Source organism: Coregonus clupeaformis, unplaced genomic scaffold (assembly GCF_020615455.1).
Source record: "Coregonus clupeaformis isolate EN_2021a unplaced genomic scaffold, ASM2061545v1 scaf0010, whole genome shotgun sequence".
Taxonomy (NCBI): domain Eukaryota; kingdom Metazoa; phylum Chordata; class Actinopteri; order Salmoniformes; family Salmonidae; genus Coregonus; species Coregonus clupeaformis.
In genome coordinates, this window is record NW_025533465.1 from 1,770,001 (window position 1) to 1,787,500 (window position 17,500).

The window sequence follows — 17,500 nt, forward strand, 5'->3', positions numbered from 1 at the left end:
GTGTGTGTACAAAATGAGGTTACTGCCTTGAAATGTACTTTGAAGGCTAGTTTTTTAAAGTGAAAGTTGGTAGATACTTAACGCCACTCACACAATTATTTAACATAATTCAAAGCAAGATTAAATATTTTAATTGCCCTGGAATACGGACCCTGACTGTTATTAAATACAATCCATCCTATTACTCTCAGAATATTGTGACTTCAAATGTTTTGAAAATACTTGTTACTTTTGGCATGCATACATTTATTGTATCATATCACCTACTGAATAATAAATGATCTCATATTTGAGATTTAAGATAATGCCAATGGATATAGTTTCAAACTGTACTTCAGCTTGCACTTAATATTCAGTGTTTTCCCCACGTCTTTAAATAAAAATGGACAGAGGACTGTTTCTAATAAGGATTGATTGGAGGTATAATTATCAAAAAGCATAACGTAATGATTTTAGGTCATATTTTTGCATCCACATAGCCTACATTTTTCATCCACATATATCATATATCCTGCTTCATACTCATACAAAACAACTTGAACAATTTTTGCGCCCTTAGGTTCAGAACCAATTGCCAGCCACCAATCATTTGACCACTTACATCAGACCCCTTTATATTAAATAGTACATATTGATAGAATTGATCATTCTGTACCACTCTTGTTTGCATTGCATTTATTGTCCTTCGTGTGTTGGTACACAGCGCAGAGGTGTCCTGAGGCCTGACACAGTTAGAAAACCCCAGGCTTCCCTGCAGTGCCAGCCTGCTGTGCTCACTGCTATGTAGGGCACCACAGGGCCTGCCGCCTTGGTGAGAGGGGGAGGGGAGAGGGAGGAGGAGAGAAGGATAGGGAGGCCGGCCAGAACTGGGGCCCCACGTAGGGGGGTGGCAGGGGATGAGGCGACTGCAGGGTTCTGTGGCACAGGGGTGGGCAAGGCTGGGTTATTATGGCTGGCAAAGGAACATTCTCTCACCCTGTGGAGAATCATCAGGCCCTGCTAACCGGAACGTACGTGTCAGAAAATCTGGTATTGTTCTAGCACTCTTACTGTCATTGTTAGGGCCTGATTCTGTGTCTTCATTTGTTGTGTTTCATGACTGCACATACGTATGTATATACAGTATGAATAGACTGTTCCTTACTGTATCATTTCATTGAAACCTCACACTCAAATGTGTTTAAACACATTTCAATGTCTCTTTATCCTATGTCCCTCCTGTCCAGGAGACCACTCCTACCAAAACTGAACGTCTGTCTGTCTGTCTGCAGACCCTCCTGCCATTATCCCTACCTGTCTGTCTCACTTTCTCCCCTGCTCCTCAACATGTCTGTCTGTCTGTCTCACTTTCTCCCCTGCTCCTCAACCTGTCTGTCTGTCTCACTTTCTCCCCTGCTCCTCAACCTGTCTGTCTGACTGTCTCACTTTCTCCCCTGCTCCTCAACCTGTCTGTCCTCTTCCTCTCCAGACAACTACCCCGCCGGTGTCCTTATCCCTCATTCTGTCTCTTCCCCTTTCTTTTCACCCTGATGACCCTGCCCCTGTCCTTCTGTCTGTCTGTCTGTCTGGCTCTCTCTACCAAGATGCCCCAGCCGCTGCCTGGCGCTTTCTGTGTCTCCCTCTTCCACTGCACAGATGCCTGGCTTGGCCTGCAACAGCTGTCTCGCCATGTGCTGCTACCAAGTGTTGCCGCCTACGGTGGGTGGGGGGGGTGATTCATGAATATTCATATTCTCTTGGATCCACTCTACAAAACAGAGCCTGGCACTGCTAAGGAGGCTCTACCCATCGATGGGGGAAAAGAGGGAGGAAGATGGGGGTAACTGCGGGGAGGAAAGAAGGAGGGACTGAGATAGAGAGGGAGAGGGGACCAGACCAGACCAGACCAGACCAGACTGTATGGCCCGGTTCCATAAAACAACGCTCTCCTCTCAGAGGTGTGAAAGAGTGAACACAGGAAGCAGAGGGATGGAGCGAAGGATGGGGGCAAGAAGAGAGGGGGGAATGGGTAACACAATATGGAGAATGATGCAGACAATTACATTGGTTGAAGCCACTATCTATTTGCAGTATTAAAGCTGATCCACCTGCTAAAAAAAATAAAAAACACAATTTGGAGAAAGAAAGAAGTTAGAGATTTTAGGAATAATATGAAATATGATTTTTTTGTTCAACTGTGGCAAATATGAATTGAGTTTTAGGAAAGAATTCTAGCTACATCATTGTTTCCATGTAGTAGCTAAATCGTAGTAGCTAGATCTAAAAATACTAGAATATTTGCAGCTGCTGTTCTCAAGTGAATAGATGTAAATAATTACAATGATTTCCTTATCTTTTATAAATAATATGAATCCATATTTGAAATCATGTTTAATATAAATGTAGATACAAAGAGATACATACGTTTAGATAAGAATAAGGAAACTAGGCGTTGTTGTTCACTAGTTTACTCCAAGTGGGGAAAGGGTGGCGGGGTTGGAAAGTAATAAAGGGGAATATATATATTTTTAGAAAGGATATGTATGTGTATGTATGTATGTAAAAAAATACAAAAGAATAAAAAAAATAAAAAAAAGAATAAGGAAACATTGACACAACGGTATCCATTAGGAAAAGCAAATGGATGCCTGTGCAAGCAGAGGGTGGACTGGAATGGAGAGTTGAATAAATCAATTTCAAACCAAGGGATGGACAGATTAGCAGATGAAGTGGATAAATAGAGAGAGGGAACGAAAATAAGCTTTGGAGAATATAGTGAGAAAAGGAGAGCTGGAGAGAGGTATGGAGAGATAGCAGATAAAGATAGACAGTAGGGGTGGGGGGTAGCCGATCTGAGAGGGCCAGTCTCTAGTGGGTCTTCCTCTCTCTTTCATGGAGAGCCAGGAAAACAGATTATACCAGTGCTGGTCTCTCCTGGGGGAGGACAACCCTACTCTCCCAGAACCCCCTTCCTTTAAACCCCCCTGCAGCCCCCCTCTCCATGGGACTGGCTGGAGCCAGACCTGAGTAAATCACAGAGATGAAGAAGTGTATTTCCAATGGGGCTCTGAGATATGGAGCCACACATGTACTCAAATGACCAAAAAAATGACATAATTTCGTATCTTTCCACACAGGAACAAGATGTTGGTGGCTTGGTTTTGATTGCAGTTCATCAGTCTGAGAAAACACTGTATTGTTTCCCGCTTTGTGTGGAGAGATAACCTAGTGGATTTAAACGTATACACACAGAACACTTGATCTTGTTTAAGAAAAAGCCTTTGTGTTCCCTTTCAGTGGCTTTGAAGAACTGTGAGATGAGCTTTAACTGAGAGAGTGGGAGCTGGCACAGAGAGAAGTGTGTATCATCATTTACTTTGTTCTTGTCATGATTAACAGCATCTCACCAAGCACTTCACTCATGCACACGTGTGCAAACAATACACACACATCCAAAAGCCATGCACTCATACAAACATAAATTTCCCTTTCTCATAAACACATGCGCACGCACACACTCACACACACAGACAGAGTTAATCGGACCTCTAAACCCTCCTTGCTGGTGGAAGATAAGCGGTGTGCTGGTTGCCCTGCCCTCCTGAGAGGTGCCTTCCTCTAGCGGTACCGTGTAGGAGCCTGATAAGGCTGGGGAGTGTGGGATAGCCAGGGACCAGGGACAGCTCCACTCCTGCGTCCTGCAGCAGCCACCCTGGCCCTGGCCCAATCACAGCCTTCTGTCACATGCTATTTATCTCACCGCTGGGTGCCTGGAGGTGGACTCTATACCTGGACTGGTTAGGTGTCTGCCTTTGTTACATACAGGGCTGTGGTAATAGGCCTAATGCATCATGTGTAGGCCACCATGTGTGTGTTTGTGTGTGTGTGTGTGCGTGCGTGTGTGCGTGCATGTGGATATGTGTTCCTGTATACAGATGTTTTAACACCCTCTATCTCCTCTGTGGTTCCACAGGCTTGATAGTTCCACTCCAACAGAAACTCATTAGGGGTGCAGAGTTAATTAAGCAGTAATACTTTAAAACTGACATACTTTCAAAGCACCTTCTAGATGAAATGTACAATCTGCTGGGACACAGAAATGTACACCTTTAAGATGAAAGATCCTTTGAAAAAACAATTTTGTTCAGGAGATTTATGGTAGGCCTACCTAGATGTTCAAGATGCAATTTATTCTCTGTATTTGAAGCTATAACCAATTTATGCTCTGACATTTAGATCATGAAAGAACTATACCCGCCTGAGGATATATAGCCTATAATATTATGCCATGTTTGGGGTCCCTGTTTACTATACTGGGGACAAAATGACAGAACAGAAAAGCAAACAGTAATTCTGCCTAACATCACTCAAGCAAGCAAAGTCCACATCCAAGTAGGCCTATCAGCTATGAGACAGGTAAAGTTTTATACATTTACTGTAGCCTATAAGAATAGGCCTATAGGCCATTTTGTGGGTTTATGTAATGCTTGCTTATAGTTAGTTCAATGCAATACTCTTGAGTTTGATGAGCCATGGCATGGCCAATGTTGTAACCATGTAGTTTGGGGTCAGACCCCTTCCCACCTGGTCCGGGAAGGGGTAAGGTTAAAGGAAAGCAGTATGGCGGCCCACAGTTTCTCTAAAATTCGGTAGTTTGGTCAACATGGGCCACGGTCTGCTAACAGCGGGTTGTTCAAACAGTATTGCGCGCAGGTTATAGGTCCAGTTGCCTACGCTTGCTTTGCGGTGAGCTACGACAGACAGACTGGGGACAGGGTATTTAAATGTACATCATTTAGCAGATGCTCTTATCCAGAGCGACTTACAAATATGCATGAGAGATAACCGTTGCATTGCTGTTTTGAAGAACTGTGTGGGAATAGGTGAAGCGAGCGTGTAAACAGCCCTTTTTAGTCCTTCCGTATGGGAAGTTATCGGCTTACAGTACCTGTGGTGGATAAACAGAGGCAGTGAATTGGGCTGCAGGGCTGCGGCTCTTTCAGCCAGTGCCCGTTCACAGTGCCAATGTCAGCATTCCTAAACACGCCGTTGCCTAGTGGAACTTTTGTTTCCCGGTTTTTGTAAAGCTCAAGTCGAGAATACTGGGCAAACTGTAGAGAAACCGAAGGGAATCCAAGTAAAGTCCCTGGTTAGGGCAGGAGAGCGCGAGAAGAAATTGAATAATGGAATTGGGAAATAAAGGCTTACACTTTACAACGCTGCCTGAGAGTCCATTTTCATTTGAATGAGAATCAGATAGCCTATAGTTGTAGCTCCTGCTACCTCAAGAGCAACACTGTTTCGTTTTACTGTAGGCCAGGAATGGATTGTGAATAACAGTTTTTGGGCCCATCAGAAACACATTTTTATTTCTCGGCCGTGGCTGTGCAACGAGAACAGTGCTTATAAAGATTCACAGGATTAAGTACCATGTCTACTATGTCTACAAATGGCATGCAATTATTTTGCTGGAGCTGATGCAAAACTGTCGTGGCTCTTTAGTTTTTGGCCTATGCTCACTATAGGCCTACAGTACTAAGACACATCATGCACGCTGTGAGCTTCTTTGTGTTGGGCCTAAATATTTTGTAATTATTGTTATAAATTATAAACTACTTTAGAACATGCTTAAAAACTCTTAAATCACAACTCTTAATTTCTAAACACAGACATGTAGGTTCGCGGCCCAGGTGAAAGATCGGAGAGTAGGCTTTATCACACGGACTTGAAAGGTTGAGTAATAAAATGAAGCAGATGCATTAGGCCTAGGCCTAGGCCCTACTTCGGGTTTTGCCGGATTGGTTAAATACGTGTTCAAGTTCGTTTGAGTTGATGTAGGCCTATTTATTTTGACAGAAATAGAAGGCTACCTATTTTTATTTTTTTTATCGAATGGCCCTCTTTGACTTAATCACTAATTAACTGAAAACTTTTTGAGGAGTTTTTGTTATACACTCATTAGTGCGCCGGCGGGTGCATGAGTCTATCTGCTCTGCACTGCATATAGTGAACACGGTCAATTTTGTGTTTATAATATTTAAAGCTTATTTGCATTATTCGATATCAGTGTGCAATAATGCCGTTTTTACATTTTAATAATTTCACATGCAGGGAAGTGAAGATTGACATTAAACTATGTGACAAATCAGACAACAATGGTTTCTCTTCAACATAAATAAATCACTTTGTGTGCTTTTACATTGTTGCCTATATCTAATCGTTTAGATAAATAGGCTTATCATGAATTCAGATTACAGAGGCATTGAGAGCCTACATGTGTAGGCCTAATGTTTGGGTGACATACAACTATTGATGAGGAAGATGTGGGAAATCAGGATATGATACAATGCTTAGCTTTACGAAGTTGCTTAGGCCTATAGGCTATATCATAAACGAATAAAGTACTAAAATAAAATATACACAATTGGTAAAATAATAGAGAAGTGTATTTTGCAGTTATATCCTACACTTCCAGGAGTAGTATCTGCCTGATATCGATGCTGTGTGTTTGCTGACAGCATTGTCAGACAGAGAAATGCATGGTCAGGCACTAATGTGTACTCCCTTGTTTTTTTTCTGAACTATATTGAACCTTCTTGTCCAAGCGAATACCAAGGTTATGATGATGACTATAAGTTTGACGTCTTGTGTGATGTTTGCTTAATGACAAAAGGCTGAGTATAGCCATTATGTCACAAACAGGCCTAGTCAATATGACATGTTTTGCTTTACACATTTTATTGTATAGATATAGGTCTACTTGTATCATATCTGATGCATTATACCATTTTTCTTCTTCTTTAGGCCTAGAACAAAATAATTATTTGTCTGAAAGTTAACTGCCTAAACTGATACTTGACATACATTTTGAAACAAATTATAGCACCCATCAATCTAAAGAAACGTTTTTATTTTTATAAAAAAGTTTCTACAAATAATAATTTTAAAGCAGATAATATGAAAAAGTATTTAGGCCTAATATCAATACAGCTTAGTTAAATGTGACAGACATGTTTTAACACTTATTCTGTTGCAAACCACACTAATATGTAGATGTTCCCTATGACATAAAACATTCAAAGAATAAACAAAATGTGTATTTTTATGTTTTTTTCCTCAATGGTTAAATGACATTAAATAGACAAGGGCAACCTACATCCATAAATTAATATTACTAAAGCTAACCTGCGGGTCTTTCACCTGATTATAATTTGAATTGGATGTAGCCTATTATTGGACATGGAAACTGTTTGTTGAAGTATCTAAAATGTCATCCAAATCTACCACTTTTTAAAACCATGAATACAATTTAAAAATAGCCAAACTGTGTCTTTGGGGATACGCTGCATTTATTAATATAATCCATTTCGTTCTAAAGCAGAGTTATATTATAGTAAATTAATTTTCTCGTAGAAATGAAACAAGTGCCATTCTGATCTTCTCATGTCCTCATGTCTCTTTATAATTAAATCTTATTTATTTTTTAGTTAAAAGTAAAAAATCGAAGAATTGCAGGCTTCTGGCATTATATTGCAGAGCTTCATTGAGTCTGTGAAATTACAATGCAGGAACTTCGTCTGGGGAGGCAATAAATGAGTACTTCCAAGGATGATTAGTAAAAATAAAAGTGATTAATGGTGATATTAACAATATTTGAATTTATGTGTTTAAATTAATCAGTGTCTAATAATAGCCTAATAATAATATTACAGCAATTGTAATAATGTTGGGATCATTGTTTACTTTCATTTTTTTTGTTATTGCTGTATCTTCATCATCATCATCATCATCATCATCAACATCTGCTCTTCTTTAGCTATTAGATTCTCCTGAAGTTGTAAACCTGGAGTAGCCATAATAAGCTCTATCACTAAATAACAGCTTGTGTTTCTCATGGGTCTTTCTAAATATAAGGTCATAAACTTATATTGCGGAAGAGGAGATGAACAACTAGTTAGCATATTGGAATCCCTTGGGCACGCTCATACTTTGTGGCATCACAACTCTTACATCTTCTTACCTTTTAAGGTCAACTCAGAAATGTGTTGGAATAAATGAATACTCTAATAAAGTCAAGTCCTATTAAATGTCAAATGAATTTCATTGCCCAGTATTGTTTGATATGAATAACACCACAGTGATTTGAACAGGGTGCAAAAATGATCAGCCCCATCAATCCGTGCACCTGTCCCGTTCTTGCTCTAGGCCGAGGCTACATTAAGAAAGAATAGTTTGCTTACAATAGTTGGCTAAATGTGGATTAATTCTGTAGAAAATGTAGTGGAAATAATTATGTAGCCTACAAAACTGGTTAATCTCGTCCTTCACTGCAAGCCAGAGAAAGTTATTCCAAACCTGCTCTGTTCTTACTAAAACGCACAAACATGACATTAATATGCATGGGGCATATTATTGTGTGGGAAAAAATGTCAGTTTGTATTAATCTAGACTACAAAATATTTTCCTATAGCCTACTCTGGCCTCATAACTGATAAGCCTTTACTGTCAAATTCTCATCGTTGTAATATATCTGGCATGACTAGCCTAAATATCCATATAAAAATCAAAGAAACATAACCCTGCATGCAGTGTGCACTGATTACATATTTGTTTTGGATAATGATAAAATGTTATCTAGGCCTAATACCGAGAAGAGAGGTTTGTAACTTATAGCTTATATCATTGAGCAATGTTTAAATTATTTGGATTTTATCATACCACCTCCCCCTCTGCTCTCCCTCCCTCCCCGCGTCCCCGCTCTGCCTCTACACTGTAGCCGGTGAGTGGTAATCCCCTGCCGTCCATGGTTTACTCTGAGCCCGTATTTAATTCCTCTAAACCCCCAGCTGCCGTCCTGGTTACTCACTGAGCACGACAGACTGTGAACCGCTCCGTTTATTAATAATTCACCAGCCCTCCGCTTCTCCGGCCACGATCCACTGCTGCGCCTCCTCGCCTCCGGACCGCCACATCACTTTTTCTGGGTTTATTACACTTTAACAGCCGTTAACTCCAACTATTTAATTCACTCGTCATATGTACAGGGATTTAGCGTATACATATGCGCGTTCTCGTGAAGTCGCCTGGCATAGTGGCATGATCAAGTATCACCTCCCCAAACTCTGATATTGCAACATCCATGGTGCCAGATCTGGTGCTAGTTGTGGTCTCCTTTTTTCTCGAGTAAATATGGGCATTGAAGAACAGGTGAAGAAGAACCAAAGGGAATTCTATTTTTTTATTTTTTTTTATTAGGAGGACCAGAGGATGAGGATAACACACTGAGTTCATTTGAGGCACACAGAAGCAACAGCTGATTTGTGAGCGCGTAAGCAGAGTCTACTTACTGTCGGTCCCTTGCAAAGAGAGACCTCTGCTCTGTTACTTGGGAGCTGACGAGACGCTCGCATCGTGCACGGATTTGCCTCGCGGGGTATTCGGTGGACAGAGTGGACGGAAGGGATGGCGCACTGACAGGCGACCATAGCAAGTCCTCACAGCTCCGACAACCGCCGTCCGTGTTTTCATGGAAGTCCCACGCATTAATAGCGGACATAAACACCCCGAATGAAGCCGGGAAGTGGTTGACTTGGATAAGCCGTCTCCCTTCCCTTTCCCTGTTGGAGGAGAACAGTAAAACTACAATTGAAAAACATTTCACCGGGCCACAGGCCGTCCCGTATTAGGGGTATTTTGCTTCCGGTATCAGAAGAAACGAGTAGTTTTGTCTCTCCCACACTTTTTTTGGAAGCTGAACTTTTTTAGAGTGGAAAATGGGTATTTGAGACTGTTGGCACATTTCCCTCCTCCACAATGGTACGTGCTGTGTAAATCAAAAATTTGCTATTTTATGCATCTGAAAGCTTGTAAACATCTTAATGTTTTGTTTAAACACGAAAACATCACGCTAGTGCATCAAAAATTATTAATGATAATCCCAAAGTTATCTTGTGAGTGGTTTAAGGAGTAATACCGTACATTAAAGTTAACTTTGCACTACCCAATCTCATATTGATACTGTATAGGATTTTATGTTAAATCATCTATGGAAGTGGGTTATATTTTAACAAGGATAACGCGGATAATTTATCTTCCTTTACCCTCCACTCCGCTACGTTCCCGGGGCAGTTGAGCTGCTTCCAGTCGTTGCAGCTCGTGGTCAAGCTGTCGCCCCTTATTGACAAGCAGAGCACTGCTCTCCACCAATCAAGCGTCTACTTTGATGTATCTATATTATACACGAAGTCAACGCAGCGTTGCACAACCCAAACGTGAAAGAAATGGAATAAGCAGTAACATAAACATCGAAATCACCTAATGTGAATAGTCAACGGGCGCACTTACTTTTTGGTTTATAAGTGCATTTTGGCTACAGTTTATAGGGGATGTTACCCTAAGAGTTGGACTTTATTGCTGAAATCAATGTTAGTTGTGGAAGATAATTGGCGAGACTGCTTTCCTCTCGTGTTCTGTTAACATTATCTACCGGTATAACTTCTTACCCACTGGTGCGTAATTACGCATAGCTGTAAAGGCTACTTGTTGAATTCATGGCAGTAAGAACAGCACAAGGCCATTCTAATAACCACTAGGCCCACCAAGTCCACAGCACTGGTCCTTGTGATGCTGCTTGTGATTGCATGTTATGATATTGTAATGGAGAGTTTAGTTCAGTAGAGGTTAATTTCCTCTATGGCTTAAAACATTTAACATTAGTTTCTTGAGAACAGAAAATATTTCTTAGCTATAAGTAGGCCTACACCAAAACAAAGTTTGATATAATCTTTACACAGTAAAGTAGTAGAGTGAATCATGTCTCTAAGACTGTCAAGTAAAAACTTAGAGTCAAATAAAACTATCTGACTTCTGATTAAATGTAAGCACAAAGGACATATATTCTGCTCCTTTATTTGTTTAGTGTATTTTTCCAAAGTAGTCCAGTTGTGGGATATTGGGTAGAAGTGGACTGCTATTAAGTTCTAAATTAGTCATGGAAAGTAAAAGTGTTGTTTAATGAGTTATAATGTAGCTGTCAGGTTCTTGACCTTTAGCTTGATCTCTTGGTATAGGATCAATTGAGTTAGACATTTTATGAACATTGCCTATTGAGGAACCACTGACATATACAACCTTGAAGTTACTGATAGATTCCTACAATTCTATTTGACACATGAATATGGAAAAGTATTTGTATGAATAATTATTTGTTTACTTGCACACTGGCATGGCACTAGTCCAAGTAGCTCATCAGTAACTTAATATAAAAACAAAATTCAGGACAGGCCTCACATGGGATTATGTTGATTTGTTTTTCAGCTACTTAGCAAGTCACCTCTTTTTAATGAAAAGCTAGACTGAGAATTTCTGCCCAACGTTTTCTAAACATGTAAACACGCACAATCAGTATTTAAGGATGCTAAGGCAATCCTTCAAACTCACCCTGTCCATTGAGTCCTTCACTTATCAAATATATTGTAGTTTAGGAGTGCATAAATATATGCATATATTAAAGAATAACATATACTTTATATGCTTCACAAATTAATGTATGCTCTCCTTTCTAAGTTTTCTATAATGCCCTTCCCTCTATTGACTTCAGGCACTAAAAGTCGTATTTTCTCGAGTGCTACATGGTCTGGCCCAGGGTCAGGATGTGTGTGATTTGTATGAGGAGGAGTACTGTATCATAATCTCGAGGAGCTGTGTAAATTGTTAGGTAATTGTATATCCCACGCTGTAGATGTTGATGTGTATGTACAGAGGGAGCAGCCCACCACATGATCAAACAGGCGGTTTCCAGGCCGTATGTTTTCTGCAGCTCTTGGCTGTCGCTGCCAGTGATGTCATCTCTCACTGTGTATATGTGGTCCTCCTTCGCCCTTTTGTGATCTGTGGTGTAGAGGCTACCATATCCTCATTGGCGTTGCAATCCAGACGAATGCTAGGGTTTGTTTTTGTTAAATAAACACTTGGGAGGAGGAGATGGCATGCATATGTGTCATATTAACCTCTGGTTGTGATTCTATAAAGGGTGCAGAGAGTTGTCTTTCAGTTCTGATCCGAGGTCAGTTTCTCATTTCATCTTAAAGGTGTGTGGTCATGTAAGGTCATCTTAGATTAGCAGTTCGGGTAGACTTTGGGCATGTGCTAATGGAGCCATAACCTTTGAGGACTATGTACATAGATTATGAACATGGATCAAGTTTTGGTAGCTGTCCATATGCTGCAGAAGTTGTGTTGCATTTTGAGCCATCCTGATTCTTCAGAATGAGGCCCCCTGTTTTAGAATGCCAGCCTCAGCCGTTAAAGGCATCTTACAGTGCCCACTGCAGAGAGAAGAAGATGTACACATCACACCCATTTTTACATTTTAGTTATTAGGTAGACACTCTTATCCAGAGTGACTTACAGGAGCAGTTAGGGTTAAGTGCCTTGCTCAAGGGCACATCAACAGATTATTCTACTATTTTTCACCTAGTCAGCTCTGGGATTCAAACCAGCGACCTTTTGGTTACTGGCCCAACGCTCTTAACTGTTAGGCAACCTGCTAGGCTACCTGCCACCCCTCACTAACCTGTTGTCCCTTGGGCACACATTCATTGTGCACTATAATGTCATTTTAGCGTCAGACCAAATTTAGATGACTGTGAGCAGGTCATCAACATTTTATTCAAAATACTGCCTCAAATGTTTTCTATAGTCCAGACTCAGCCATAGTACTATGCCCACTGCAGACTGCATACCAACGCTTAATGAGTCATTTTATTCCATTTAGTTTGGAACTGTTTTACAGTGTCTTCTGCCCTCCTAGTTTAATTTGAAAGAATTTCCCAACAATATATGTATTTTTGCTTGCTCTCCAGTTGAGGGTCTCTAATGAAGAATTAGAGCCAACACCATTATTTATTAAACTGAGCTTAAGGCCTATTTATCAGTCGAGCTGTATTTGCATATTTAAGTTTTCTAAATTTCTTTTGTATTTAGAACCAGGTTGAGCAAATATAATAAACTGGCATCAAATACATTATCCACATCTCAGACTTAAAATGGAATGCAAGAGAAAGAACCAAAGGCAAACCCCAAACAGCCCTACAACAATAAGCAATCTCCAATCCCACACACACCCTTCTAATTATTATCCCCCACCTCCCCTCTCTTACCCCTCACCTCCTGAGAAGCAGGTGTAAAATATCACATTTTCCCAGCATTTTTCCCTGAGGTGGCTCTGGCGTGGACTCACACAACGTACATTTCTCCTTTCATATTTCCCCCCCACATTTTTTAACAAACAAGTTCCCCCTCCCTGTCCTCTCTTTGATCTGCACAGGTTCGTTAGCTTGTTACCGAGTATACAGTGAAGCCCCATGCAGCCACTGACTGGGACTGGGAGGATATCAGTGATGCTGTAGAACACTAACTGTGGCACTATTGATGACAATGTCCGGTGGGGATGAGGAGTGATAACGATGATGATCACTGCCTGATCAATAATGGAGGAGATGACTGTCCTCATGGATTGTTGTGAGGCCAGAAAGACTGGTTTGGAAATTAGTACGGAAAGTCAGGTGCTTTTCTATTGTGTGTATGTGTGTCTGTGTGTGTGTGTGTGTTTGTGTGTGTGAGAGAGAGAGAGACAGACAGACAGAGAGCGAGAGAGAGAAAGTGTATATGTTTTAATTTATCCTGTGCCATGAAAAGATGCCAAGTGGGGCAACCCCCATACATACAGTCAGGTCCATAATTATTGGCACCCTTGATCAAGATGAGCAAAAATGACTGTATAAAATAAATAATACAATTACTGAGTATGTTCAAAAAAGGGGAAAATATATTATTTTATACTAATACAATTGAGAAAAAAAGAAGAAACCCGCACACTGCTCTTGATAGTATCACTGCTCTTTAATAAGCTTTACATATCGTAAAGCTTATTAAAGAGCAGTGATACTATCAAGAGCAGTGTGCAGGTTTCTTCTTTTTTTCTCATCTTATTCAACTGTTACCATGCACCTGCAAAAAAGATACCTCAGATGTGCGAGTGCCTTTTGAATTTTGAATACTAATACAATTGCTCAGAGAAAGAGATTTTGTTTAACAAGTAATACAAACAAATCTGAAAATGATAGGGGTAAAAATTATTGGCACCCCTGTTTTCAATACTCTAGCACACTTCCCTTGAGAGGATAACCACACTGAGCCTTTTTCTAAAAAGTTTTATGAGATGGAGAACATGTTCGGAGGGATCTTAGACCATTCTTCCATACAGATTCTTTCTAGATCCTTGATATCCCTCGTCTGCTCTTATGGTTTGCCCTTTTCAATTCAAAACCACAGGTTATCAATAGAGTTAAAATCCAGAGACTGAGATTTGCAAAAAGTCATCAACATAAGGGAATTTCATCTTTTTTTACCCAGCTTTTAACCTAAATCCAATGACATGGTGAATGTTTTAGTTGAAAGAAGAAGTTGAACTGACGTCTGTACCCAGTGGATGTGGTCAGAAGACATGTAAATAGAGCTCTTTGGCCACACAGGGTTTGGCGTTGAAAAACAAAAGCATAAGCAGAAAATAACCTCATACCTACAGTAAAATATGGTGGTGGATCTTTGATGTTATGGGGATATTTTGCTACCACTGGTCCTGGGGCCCTTGTTGAGGTCAACGGCATCTTTACCAAGTACCAGGACATTTTAGCCAAAAACCTGGTTGCCTCTGCCAGGAGGCTGACACTTGGCCTCAAGTGGATCTTCCTTTAAGACCCCGAGAACTAATCAAAATCCTCAATGAAATTATTAATTGACCATAAAATCAACATTTTGCAATGGCCATCTCAGTCTCCGGGCTTGAACCCCATTGAAAACCTGTGCTTTGAATTGAAGAGGACAGTCCATAAGAACAGACAAAGGATCCCAAGGGGAGGGTGCTAGAGTATTGAAAACAGGGGTGTCAATAATTTTGACCCCTATCATTTTGAGATTTGTTTTTATTACTTCTTAAACTAAATCTCTTTCTCTGAGTAATTAGTATAAAATAATATTAATTTCCTAATTTTTTTAGCAAACAATATACAGTTGAAGTCGGAAGTTTGCATACACCTTAGCCAACTACATTTAAACTCAGTTTTTCACAATTCCTGACATGTAATCCTAGTAAAAATTCCCTGTCTTAGGTCAGTTAGGATCACCACTTTATTTTAATAATGTGAAATATCAGAATAATAGTAGAGAGAATGATTTATTTCAGCTTTTATTTATTTCATCACATTCCCAGTGGGTCAGAAGTTTACATACACTCAATTAGTATTTGGTAGCATTGCCTTTAAATTGTTTAACTTGGGTCAAACATTTTGGGAAGCCTTCCAAAAGCTTCCCACAATAAGTTGGGTGAATTTTGGCCCATTCCTCCTGACAGAGCTGGTGTAACTGAGTCAGGTTTGTAGGCCTCCTTGCTCGCACACGCTTTTTCAGCTCTGCCCACAAATGTTCTATAGGATTGAGGTCAGGGCTTTGTGATGGCCACTCCAATACCTTGACTTTGTTGTCCTTAAGCCATTTTGCCACAACTTTGGAAGTATGCTTGGGGTCGTTGTCCATTTGGAAGACCCATTTGCGACCAAGCTTTAACTTCCTGACTGATGTCTTGAGATGTTGCTTCAATATATCCACATCATTTTCTTTCCTCATGATGCCATCTATTTTGTGAAGTGCACCAGCCCCTCCTCCTCCAAATATAACAATGGTCATTATGGCCAAACAGTTCTATTTTTGTTTAATCAGACCAGAGGACATTTCTCCAAAAAGTACAATATTTGGCCCCATGTGCAGTTGCAAACCGTAGTCTGGCTTGTTTATGGCAGTTTTGGAACAGTGGCTTCTTCCTTGCTGAGCAGCCTTTCAGGTTATGTCGATATAGGACTCGTTTTACTGTGGATATAGATACTTTTGTACGTGTTTCCTCCAGCATCGTCACAAGGTCCTTTGCTGTTGTTCTGGGATTGATGTGCACTTTTCGCACCAAAGTACGTTCATCTCTAGGAGACAGAACGCGTCTCCTTCCTGAGCAGTATGACGGCTGCGTGGTCCCATGGTGTTTATACTTGCATACTGTTGTTTGTACAGATGAACGTGGTACCTTCAGGCGTTTGGAAATTGCTCCCAAGGATGAACCAGACTTGTGGAGGTCTACAATCTTTTTTCTGAGGTCTTGGCTGATTTCTTTTGATTTTCCCATGATGTCAAGCAAAAAGGCACTGAGTTTGAAGGTAGACCTTGAAATACATCCACAGGTACACCTCCAATTGACTCAAATGATGTCAATTAGCCTATCAGAAGCTTCTAAAGCCATGACATAATTTTCTGGACTTTTTCAAGCTGTTTAAAGGCACAGTCAACTTAGTGTATGTAAACTTCTGACCCACTGGAATTGTGATACAGTGAATTATAAATGAAATAATCTGTCTGTAAACATTTGTTGGAAAAATTACTTGTGTCGTGTACAAAGTAGATGCCCTAACCGACTTGCCAAAACTATAGTTTGTTAACAAGAAATTTGTGGAGTGGTTGAAAAACGAGTTTTAATGACTCTAACCTAAGTGTATGTAAACTTCCGACTTCATCTGTAGCTCAGTGGGTCAATAATTATGGACCTGACTGTATATAGTTTGATGAGAGAGATTGTGTGTCTGCAGCATGTGTGTGCGTAATAAAAAGAGAGGAAGAGATGGACAGAGAGACTGGGCAGGATTCAGGTCCCAAAAATACTTCAATCAACTATTAGACTAACGAAAATCTGAGACATTGATTGTCATTTGGAAAAGATAGCATTTCTGCCTTTGTTTTAGTTGCTGGTCAAACCCACACAGTTAAATTGAGCATTCACTGCTCACCAAACATGGGAATGTTAAGAAATCAAATCTCAATCAATTACATTTGATGAACATTTTAATTCGGTAAAACACCCCATCTAGGTCACTAAAACTCCATCCCAGACATCAAATCATTGTTTGTATCTTTTTAAGTGTTGATTAAGTGAGGCCTTGATACTATTTTCGCTCAAGGCTGGCCATATGGATCAGGCATATGTTGCATATATATAGAAAAGGGTGGCATATATAATTGACAACATGCTCCATAAAAACATACAGAAAAAGGAAAAAGGGGCCAGTGCTACAGGGAGCTACATCAAACAATCAGTGCCGCCTCAAACAAATGATGCCCCTTTTCAAGTATGAAGGCAATCCATGCAGCAGAGAGAGAGGTTTCACTCTGCTATCCCTTCAACCTTCCATCCCTTCACCCCTCCCTCCTTTCCGCAAACCACTGGTCAATCCAACCGCTTTTAGGACTGTAACACCCTCAGGCCTGAGAATAAGCCTCTTTCTCTGAGATTAAGAGAACCAAATCATATTCACAGAAATAGCCTATACAGTGGCTTGCGAAAGTATTCACCCCCCTTGGCATTTTTCCTATTTTGTTGCCTTACAACCTGGAATTAAAATAGATTTTTGGGGGGTTTATATCA

At 40.4% G+C, this 17,500-nt stretch overlaps 1 long non-coding RNA gene across 1 annotated transcript in view; it reads left to right on the forward strand.

The window, feature by feature from the left end:
* Nucleotides 1-9,589: 9,589 nt before the first annotated feature.
* Nucleotides 9,590-17,500, forward strand: part of LOC123481357 — an 18,708-nt gene continuing 10,797 nt past the window's right edge. Inside the window, exon 1 of the long non-coding RNA XR_006658037.1 lies at nucleotides 9,590-9,795. This is a non-coding gene — a long non-coding RNA (uncharacterized LOC123481357). The remainder of the gene's footprint in view (nucleotides 9,796-17,500) is intronic.